We start from the raw sequence: 10,403 nt of genomic DNA, 5'->3' as shown, positions 1-10,403 counted from the left end.
CAAATTCACTGTACCTAGTCTCCTTACTTTTAAGATCAGAGAGAACTATTTTTTTTTTACTGGTTGTGAATACTCATTAGATATAGAGCTGATTGTCATCCCTCATGCCTGAGATGTGAAGGCCAGATTCATACTGGTAGCCTACCCTCTATGACAAATTGCATTTGTACCCTGTGTCCCCCACCCATTTATACACACCCTTCCTCCCCATCCTCCTTTCCCCCGACTACACATAAGTTTCTCCAGGCTCATCCATGTGGTTACAAATGTGAGAATTTCATTCTTTTTTATGGCTGAGTAGTATTCCCTGGTGTATATATACCACAGTTTCCTTATCCAATCATCCATTGATGGATATTTATGTTGGTTCCAGGTCTTGGCTATTGTAAACAGAGCTGCAATGAATATGGGAGTGCAGGTGTCCCTTCAACATGATGATTTCCATACCTCTGAGTATATACCCAGAAGTGGGATTGCTGGATCATATGGCAGATCTATCTGTGGTTGTTCAAGAAACCTCCACACCGTTTTCTGTAGTGGTTGTACTAATTTACAGTCCCATCAGAAGTGTAGGAGCATTCCCTTTTCTCCACACCCTTGCCAGCATTTGTTATTCACCTTCTTTTTGATGATAGCCAATCTAACAGGTGAGGTGGTATCCCAGTGCAGTTTTAATTTGCATTTCCCTGATGACTAATGATATTGAGCATTTTTTCATGTACCTGTTGGCTATTTATATGTCTTCCTTTGAGAAATGTCTATTCAGCTCCTTTGCCCATTTTTTAATTGGGTTAGTAGTTTTTTTACTGTATAATTGCTTGAGTTCCTTGTATATTATGGATATTAATCCCTTGTCAGACAGTGCTATTTATCAGTCACTCAACATAAAGCCAGCAGATTCTTTTAGTAACAAGATGAGATCAGAGTAGCAGAACTTATTTTCATTTTATTTCTAATTGAGAACAATTGCCTTTTGAGACAATTCAAATATACGTTATTTGATATTTCGATGACAAAATTTATACAATATAAAGCAATAGTTTCCTTCACCTCTTGGTCTCCGTCTCATCCACCAAAACCTCCCAGGTACTTATCTTTCCATCTGCATGTCAACCAAGTCCTGGTACAAGTGGTGGTTCATTAAATTATGGCACTGCATTACTCTTGGTAGGGTGTTCAGAGAGTTCACTTCCAAGGGGACAGGCAGGAGAGCCTGCTCTCATCCTGGTGAATGAATCAACCTTGACAATGCTTACTGAGTATGACAAGCTACACTTTTAAGTTGCTCTTGTTCTTTTTTTAACTCCTACATACACACTAACCCTAATACTTTCTCCAAATTCACTGTACCTAGTCTCCTTACTTATAAGGTGAGAAAGAATTTTTTTTTACTGGTTATAAATATTCATGAGATATAGAGCTGATTGTCATCCCTCATGCCTGAGATGTGAAGGCCAGATTCATACTGGTAGCCTACCTTCTATGACAAATTGCATTTGTACCCTGTGTCCCCACCCAATTATCCCCAACCTTCCTCCCCATCCTCCTTTCCCCCGACTACACTTTGTAGCCGAAGGAAAGTTCTCTCCCTCTGCAAGTCCAACACACCACTGTGGTCTTTCTTTCCTTCCTTCTTTCTCTCTTAGCTCCCACATATGAGTGAGCACATGCGGTATTTAGCCCTCTGTGCTTTGCTTATTTCACTCAACATAAGTTTCTAGGCTCATCCATATTGTTACAAAGGTGAAAATTTCATTCTTTTTTTTTTTTTTTAAAGATGACCGGTAAGGGGATCTCAACCCTTGACTTGGTGTTGTCAGCACCACGCTCAGCCAGTGAGCGAACCGGCCATCCCTATATGGGATCTGAACCCGGGGCCTTGGTGTTATCAGCAACACACTCTCCCGAGTGAGCCACGGGCTGGCCCCAGAATTTCATTCTTTTTTATGGCTGAGTAGTATTCCCTAGTGTATATATACCACAGTTTCCTTATCCAATCATTCATCAATGGATATTTAGGTTGGTTCCATGTCTTGGCTATTGTAAACAGAGCTGCAATGAACATGGGAGTGCAGGAGTCCCTTTGATATGATGATTTCCATACCTCTGAGTATATACCCAGCAGTGGGATTGCTGGATCATACAGAAGATCTATCTGTAGTTGTTTAAGAAACCTCCACACCGTTTTCTGTAGTGGTTGTACTAATTTACAGTCTCATCAAAAGTGTAGGAGCATTCCCTTTTCTCCACACCCTTGCCAGCATTTGTTATTCACCTTCTTTTTGATTATAGCCAATCTAACAGGTGAGGTGGTATCCCAGTGCAGTTTTAATTTGCATTTCCCTGATGACTAATGATATTGAGCATTTTTTCATGTACCTGTTGGTTATTTATATGTCTTCCTTTGAGAAATGTCTATTCAGCTCCTTTGCCCATTTTTTAATTGGGTTATTAGATTTTTTACTGTATAATTGCTTGAATTCCTTGTATATTACAGATATTAATCCCTTGTCAGATGCATAGTTAGCAAAAATTTTCTCCCACTCTGTACATTGTCATTTCACTTTGTTGATTGTTTCCTTTGCTGTGCAGAAGCTTTTTAGTTTGATATAGTCCCATTTGTTAGTTTTTTCTTTTGCTGCTTGTGCTTTTGGGCTCATGTTCATAAAGTCTGCGCCCAGACCTAGTTGCTGAAGTGTTTCACCTATATTTTCCCTTAGTAGTTTTACAATTTCAGGTCTTACACTTAAGTCTTTAATCCATTTTGAGTTGACTTTAGTGTATGGTGAGATGTGCATATCTAGTTTCATTCTTCTGCACGTGGATATCCAGTTTTCCCAACCATGTGTTGAAGAGGCAGTCTTTTCCCCAACATAGATTATTGTTGCCTTTGTCTAATATCAGATGGCTGTAAGCCTGAGGGGTGATTTCTGAGTTCTCAATTCTGCTCTACTGGTCTGAATGTCTCTTTTTTTTTTCCAGTACCATGCTGTTTGAGTTACAATAGCTCTGTAGTATGATTTGAAGTCTGCTAGTGTTATACTTCTGGTTTTACTTATTTATTTTTTTGCTCAGGATTGCTTTGGCTATTTTGGGTCTTTTGTTGTTCTATACGAAAAGTAAGATTGCTTTTTCCATTTCTGTGAAGAATGTCATTGGCATTTCAATGGGGATTGCATTGAATCTATAGATCACTTTGGGTAGTATAGACATTTTCACAATGTTAATTCTTCCAATCCAAGAGCACGGAATCTTTTCATCTTTTTTGTGTCTTCTTTAATTTCTTTCAGAAGTGGATTGCAGTTCCCATTGTAGATCAGTTGCATTGATATACTTAAATAATGAACTAGCAGAAAGAGAAATAAAGAAAGTAAGCCCATTTACAATTCTCATAAAAATATTAAATACTTAGGGATCAATTTAATTAAGGAGGAGAAATTTTTTAATAAACAGGGAAATTTGTGTCTGTATCTATCAACAGATATATGCTTAGAGAGATGAGAGAACATTTATAGTTTTCAATGTTTCTATGATTTATTGAATTGTTACTAAGTTCAGTCATCCCACTTATATTGTTTTCAATTCTCACACTAATCTTTCTGGGGGAAAAAACTGTATGTATTTCTTTTTACTACATGGCAATGATTCCTTCTCAGTGTTTCTAGCCTGCAGATAACCATTATTTTATGAGGCTGAACCATATCATGCAACAGAACTTTGTGCAGTGACAGAGATATGGTAGTCACTAGCCATGTGTGGCTACTGATAACTTGAAAGATAGCTAGTGTGACTTAGTTTTTACAATTTTAATTAATTTAATTGTAAATGTATATAGTTGCATGTGTCTACTGTATTAGGCAGGTCAGTTTAGAAAGTAAACTCTATTTTCAGAAACACCATTTGAACCTACTGCCCATACATCAAGTAAAGAACAATATAGTTCACAATTTAACTCAATCATGTATAATATCCAAAGTTCATTTCTTGCTATTTAGAAATTTTGGATGTTATTGTTTTTAAATATCCATACATTAACATATTTTTACCATAAAACAGGTGAAGACATTTTACTTACCTCCTTACTTTTCTAAGTAACAGTTACTTCAAACCTCTTCTCTTGGAAGCTTTGACATTTTAAGAGGAAAGAAGAAAAAGTGGAAAAGAAAAGAACACGGAGACATTTGAAAGCATTTATTTTCATTTGTATAGTTCAACATCCCCTCACCACTTTTGTAATTGCTTTTTTTTTTTTTTTTTTTTTTTTTTTTTTTAAATAAACAAAGTGAGGACTAGACAAGGTCACACAACTACAGAGAAACAATATGATTTATAGATTGAGGCATACTGGCATCTACTTAGTGCCTGTTAAGTGAAACCTATGTAATGACAAACAGTCACTGTAGAGTGTTACTTTTTTGGAATAAAATTTTTAAAAAGTGAAGCAAAACAAAATGAATTTGATGTTTTAGAAAGGAGTCAACAAATATTTTCATAGGCATTGTCTTGAACAGCAAAGATAATGTTCCATGAATGTTTTCAGCATAGAACTTGATAAATAAGGTACCTGAACTGTCTTAAGCATTGAGCTTTGGGTTTTACTTGCAAACATAAAAACTATGTTGGAATAGACTATGAAATCATCATGAACTCAAAGTGTATTAGTTTACTTGTAATTTCACAGGGAAACATTTGTTTTACTTTTATATACAACTTTGTACTGTAGTATATAGATTTTTTCTTATAACTTTTAATGTTTTAGAATCCAGAAAAAAGTGAATAAAAGAAAAATATGTGTTCCCACAACCAATAATTAACAGGCATAACATTTTGGCACTTTTTGTTTTAAAAATTAAGTTAAAATATACTACAGAAAAAGGTGAAATTCCTTTTGTTTCCTATACTATATTTTCAATCTTCTTCACGGTTTTACAATTCATGGGATTCATGGACTCCTGATAGTCCATACTCAGTTACTTGCAATAACTTTGTTGATTAATTAGGGTTTATTTAGAAAGAACAGAATCTGCTCTGGCTTGGGTAAACCAAAGAGTTTTATCAGGGAATCTAAACTTGCTTAAAAACTGATTGAATGTGATGAAGAATAGATGCTTGGCTGAGTCTCCACATAAGCCTCTCAAAAATTAGGCAATAAAGTTAAGTCATACCATAAAATTAAGTCCCTGAAGGAAACACTGCTCTTTCCTTCCACAGTCAGGAAGTTAACTTTTGATAAAGAAACTACTGCAACATCGGATAACACCAGAAACACTCCCTTCTTCTACAATCCCACCCATACAATTATGTCATGCAACTCTTCCCACTCCACTCTATTCAAAATACAATTCTCATGCAAGAGATTAAAGAAGGTAAACCATGTTCAGGATTCTAGGAGTAAGAAAGTCTAGAAAATAATTTGTTTAGTTTCCCAACCATGGCAGCAGAGTAAGGAACAGTAGCAAGATAACATTGACATGGAAAGAGGCAGTGAACAGCACTCATCACAATATAGACATGGGCTCTATTCAGAATTTATGCATAGCCTTCCTCCTTTTCTTGACTTCTAACAACAACAATAATTTCCACCAATAATAATAATTTATATATTCTTTACATTATTTTGCTGACTTTTCTTGTAGGCTTATTTACTTATAAATGATCAAATATGTTAAGTATTTTATTTCATTTAATTTTTATATCAACCAGAAAGTAAACATGATTATTATTCTGGTTGATAAAGAATTTGATGTTTAGAGAGATTAAGTAATGTTTGAAAGATCACAGAGCCTAGTAAGTGACTTCTTATGGTATCTAATTCCATAACTTCCTTGGCAATATGTCATACTGTATTAAATATTTTATTGTGCTCATACTTACATATATAAATCTATCAAAATTAAATGCCTACCCTAGGCATTATTACACATTATTATAAAATATTATATGTTACATTTTTTGTTCATGCAGTAAAGAAAATATAAAGAATTGGAAAATAAAAAGGAATTCCTTATTTACAAACAAAAAAACTATGTTATATAGAAAAGTAGGTTTATATTATAGCAATTATATGTTAGAAATAGAAGACACCTTGTTTAATTAGATAAAAGAGTACATATACATAAAAAAATTCCCAGGAAAGAAAATATTTATATAATTCATATTATGAGGTCTTAGTCAAAGGCATTAAATGAGATTGCAGGAAAAAATATTTTTAAGTTCCAAAGGAAGAAAAAGTTAAATAGAAGCCAAATCCATTATGAAAATGGAAACTTTTAAGGAAGGATATATCTTATAAGATTATAAAAATTGCTATATATATATACTTCAGTCAAAATACTATGATATTGACACAAGATAAACAAATTGATTATAATAATAAAAAATATATATAGTTCTAAATATGTATGGGAAATTATTGTATAACACATATATCATTTTACTTCAATTAAAAGAGAATGGAACTTCTATTATTGTCATTTACATTTTTATCTATGGACATGTTGAAGAAGAAAAGCTAATACTAAATAAAAAATAATACCCAGCTATATAGAATATGAAACTATAAAAAATAAATCAATAAGCATGACAAAAATCCAGCAGCTGTTAAGGAAAATATAGTTTAATTGACTACAAAAAGATATTGTTAGCCGCTTTGTTAACATACAGTTAACACACAGACTTCCAATCAAGATGGTGGAATAGATGGTCCCCAGCATCACCCTCTCCCATAATCAACCAATTTACAACGGTTAAAAAGCAACTACTGCCAAGCTGGGGCCCATAGAGCTCAGGGGAAGAGGAGGAGAGACCTACAGATTTCGCGAAGGCAGGAAAAGCCACAATGAGAGAAAGGACTGCTCCCACCGTTTGGAAACCTGACCACTTCCAGGCTGGCTATAGTGAGTACTGAAAGAAAGTGAGACAAAACACCAGGTACCAATCAAACTTTATTAAAGGAAGAAAATATGCCAGGCTGTGCTCAAAATAGAGGACAGCACCAGGTGTGGGGTGGAAGAGCAAATAGACTGTAAGGAAGGCTGACGTAATCAGGGAGGAGTTTGGTGCTGGTGTGGAGGAGTTTCAATGTCTCAGAAACCATGAGATTTCTTGTAAGGGAAAGGCTGGTGGCCATTTTGTGCTGAGTGTGTGTAAAATGGCACCGGTCAGATCCAAGATAGCCCTGGTCACATCAAGTGCATGGAGCAAAATCTGGCAAAATCTGTTGCTGTGCCCTTTGCGTGAAGTTGCTTCGAGGCAGCAGGAGAAAAGAGGGCCTTGGTGGCCCTCAGGCCAGTAAGACCACTGACAGGGTTCCCATGGGCCCACATGGGAGTGAGGGGCCACAGACAGCTGAAAAAGGGAGCTACTCAGAGGTTGGTGAGTCATTGCAGGGGATGGTACATGGCCTGTCCCATAGGAAGTGTTTGGAGTGCAGGGGGTGGGGAAGGCTGGCCCCTCAGGGGCACACTGGGGCACAGCATGGAGAGCTGATTTGCCCTCCACTCAGCACAGGCCCACTCAGTGGAGACTGGTCACAAATATAGAACTGGAAGGGGTAGAGTTTGCTGAAAAGACACAGGCCCAGGCCAGAGTTTCCATACAACCCAGGTATACCAGGCCTCATAAAACCTGGAAGTGCATACAAGGTCAACCATTAAAACCTGAGCTGCACAAAAAGCCTTCTCCAGAGAATTAGCAACAAAGTGGCAATTTAGCTCAACCACAGGGCTCAAGTGCTGGTTCCCACAGGACATTCCCACACTTTAGAAGTAACCAAAGGACAAAAAATTAGTTCCAGTGCAGAGTTTAAGTGGTGGGAATAGTGAATAATCCAATACAGAAGAACAAAGTACTCATAGATCAGACACAAAGTTCTGATATTAACCAGTAAAGGTCTAACACCACTAAAGAACACCTATAAATCCTAGAAAGACTGGAAGCCCCCCAGACTCCCGAGCCAGGGTGAGGGGGGTCGAAGGCCTCAGCTACACACACCCCCACACCTGTATCCAGCCCAGCCACAACCACTGAGCCAGAAGTACCCCCAGGCTTCTGAGCTGGGGTGGTGGGGGGCTGAGGGCCTCAGCCATGATCCCTGAACATCCACATCTAGCCCAGCAACAACTGAGCCGCTGTTGGAAGCATGCTGGGCTCCCGGGGTGAGAGTGGGCCCAAGGGCCTCAGCCATGACCCCTGAAGTCCAAATCCAGCCCATTCATGACTGAGCTGCCGCCAGAAGCCCCCTTGACTCTCACACTGGAATAAAGGGGCTGTCATAGGCCGTGGCCACACTCCCCTTTCTTCTCTTCCCACTCTATATCTCTCCTTTTTCCCCTTTCTCCCTCCCCTACAAGTGCTCGTAACAACATCTTAGAAAGTGAAAAAATAATAATAAATTAATTTTTTAAAAAAGTTGAATCAGTTGAATCCTTGGACTCAAGGGTAAAAAAAAAACCAAAAACATACAATCAACATACAACAAACAGCACATATTTAGATTCTAAAATTTGATGTTTTGACATATGTATACATCTGTGAAATTATCACCACATTCAAGATAATGAAGGCATCCATTATCCCAAAACATTTTCTTATACTCCTTTGTGAATCCTCTTCCTACCCCTCTCCTTTCCAGGTAATTACTGAATTGCTTTCTGTTACTGAATATTAGTTTGTATTTTCCAAACTTGTGCATAAATGGAATCATAAAGCATATATTCTTTTTTTCTGGCTTCTTGTACTCACTCTGGTTATTCTGAGATTCATTCATATTACTGTGTATATCAGTGATTCATTCCTTTTTATTGCTGAGTTTCATTGTATGGATATATCACAATTTGTTTATCCATTCACCTGTTGATAAACATTTGAGTTATTTCCAACTTTACTCATTTTGAATGATTCTTGTCATGTAAGATCCTGGAAAGTAAAGTAACTGAACTATAAATGTCTCTTTAGCACAGAGATATGAATTTCACTTGCAAATTTAACTGCCTAGTTGGAATAGTCTATAGAGTAATCAGAAACTCAGAATGGATTTATAGACTATTTTTATACTTTTAATTTCTCAAGGAAGTACTTCTTTTTCACATATATAAGTTTATATTGTAGTATATAGATCTCTATTTTAATCACTTTAAATGTTTCACAATGCATTTCACAAAGATAACAAAAAACACCCGTGTTCCTACAACCAATAATTAACAAACATAATATGTTTTTGTTTGCTTTAGATATTTTAGTAACAAAACAAAGGTAAATGACTCTAAATATAACATTTTTTAAAATTCCAAAATTAAGGCAAAGGACAAAACATAAGTTAGAAGATATATTTTTAAGACATGCTATAGGAAAATGATTGGGATACATAATTGACAGACTACTCTAAAGAGAAAAAATAATAATTTTGTGGATATTTTATATTTTTTGTGTTGTAACATTAAGTTTGTATTACTTTTCTATATCAAACAATTCTAAATTTTCCTTTTTCTCTTTCACTTTCACTTCCTTTTCCTCTTCCCCTTCTCTCTTCCCTTTCTGTCCTTTTCTTCCCCTTAAATTTCATTCCTGGGCAATCCACCTTCTAAAGCCATTGTCTGGACCAGAGCAGGGAGTCGTGCTGGACGCCTTTCGCTTCTGCCTCTTCTTGCAGTAGTAGCTTACAGTGGCGTATAAAAGCCTAAACTGGGTGAGGATGTAATTAAGGAGAAATCCAGGCAAGAGGACCCATGTGGAGTCAGGAGGACATCCATGTGGGAATGTGGGACATGCCTCCCTTTGTGGTGAGTCAGAGTTGAGAAAATCTACCCAAGATGGGTGGCTTATGTTGGGGACTGAGAGACTGAGTGTGGTGGGAAATTTATTCCCACTAAGGAGTAGCTTGGAGTGTGATGTCAGAACCCAATTAGGGAAAGAACAGCATTCATGCAGAGGAAGGAGTGGTGGCAGAGATGTCAAATTGGATATATAATTGGAAATTGATCAAATAAGAAAATGTAAGTAAAATGGGAAACAAATTTTTTAATGTAAAAGAATGGAATTACAAATACAAAACTCTACGATATTGAATAAGAATTGAGAGTCCTGGTGTGAATTCATAGTTTTCAATTTAGACAGATGATGATTGGTGAATAAATTGAAAATGAAAATACAAAGAGTTAAGTGTGTGTGTATGTCTGTGTGTGTATCTGTGTGTAGCCTGTGAACGGCAAGGGTCCGTATCAATGTGTGTACTTGGCAAGCAGATTCTGGCTTCTAAATGTTGTTTTCTATTGAAATAAATTAGAACTCCTTGGGCAAATAGTTAAATCTTGGGCTCTGGTAGGAAAAGTACTAGATGGCCTTGGAACTTCTTATTTTACCCAAATGCAAGAAAGTGCCAAAAGAATAATAGAAACATGTCAAAA

Source organism: Galeopterus variegatus, unplaced genomic scaffold (genome assembly GCF_000696425.1).
Source record: "Galeopterus variegatus unplaced genomic scaffold, G_variegatus-3.0.2 Scaffold6165, whole genome shotgun sequence".
In the NCBI taxonomy this organism is placed as follows: Eukaryota; Metazoa; Chordata; class Mammalia; order Dermoptera; family Cynocephalidae; genus Galeopterus; species Galeopterus variegatus.
Note: the sequence above shows the minus strand (reverse complement) of the source record.